Source organism: Nuphar pumila, chromosome 4, assembly GCF_984573655.1.
Source record: "Nuphar pumila chromosome 4, dmNupPumi1.hap1.1, whole genome shotgun sequence".
In the NCBI taxonomy this organism is placed as follows: domain Eukaryota; kingdom Viridiplantae; phylum Streptophyta; class Magnoliopsida; order Nymphaeales; family Nymphaeaceae; genus Nuphar; species Nuphar pumila.
In genome coordinates, this window is record NC_143252.1 from 123,168,083 (window position 1) to 123,168,949 (window position 867).

An 867-nucleotide genomic window follows, 5' to 3' on the forward strand; every position below is an offset into this window, starting at 1 on the left:
CAATTTTTCAAGTTATCCAATTTAGCTTTCATACATAAGGATTCATTTGGATCTTGAATCATGGATTGTGGATCAACCCTTGCCGGATCTACATCAAAAAGCGTAGGCAATATTTTTTATCAAATTGAAACTTTGGAAACAATCCAGTTAATCAAACCTAAATCTAATCTAAATACACATTTGGATCTTTGTTTTAGGGATCCATATTAAGAGACATGGTGTTGGATTCAGATAAAAGGTCCAACAAAACCTGATCTATTTGCGTTCAAGCATAACAAATTAACAAAGGGTCAGAATGATGGAGAATTAGAATCATATTCACGTGAAGTTAGGTGCAAAGCTTGGACAAGTATTTGCACGTGCGAAATATTCCACGAAGAGACAAGGGGGTGGGTGAAATTTAGTAATTATACATATTTAAAATTTCTTTACAAGCCTATGTTTAAATCCCGCTGGTTTGCCCGAGTGGTTAAGGGGGAAGACTTAAGATCTTCTGCACATAAGTGCGCATGGGTTCGAACCCCATAGCCAGCATATTTTTGCAAAAAATCATAGTTTCTTATTCAAATGGATATATTACGTTAATTTATATCATAATTTTTTTCCCACACGAGCTGTTCCTTGGGCCTCTCAATAAATAATACTGTTCATTGGGCATCTCAAAAGAATATTATTTTAACAATAATTCCATGCGTTACTTGTGACTTGAACATGTATTCAAGCCCATATGCTCATACCAACACGTCAAACGAGTTAAAAGCTGATGCATATGGGACAGATAAGTTGACCTATCTCTTGACCTAGGGAATTTCCCCAAATTGACCTAGTCTACCCAACACCCAATTGGATTTGATTTCTGCCTAGCAA

At 36.0% G+C, this 867-nt stretch overlaps 1 non-coding gene across 1 annotated transcript; it reads left to right on the forward strand.

Annotated features, from left to right (window-relative positions):
- The first annotated feature begins 451 nt into the window (after nt 1-451).
- On the forward strand, nt 452-534 carry TRNAL-UAA (transfer RNA leucine (anticodon UAA)). The gene has a single exon. It is a non-coding gene; the product is annotated as a tRNA-Leu (tRNA).
- The last annotated feature ends 333 nt before the right edge of the window (nt 535-867 follow it).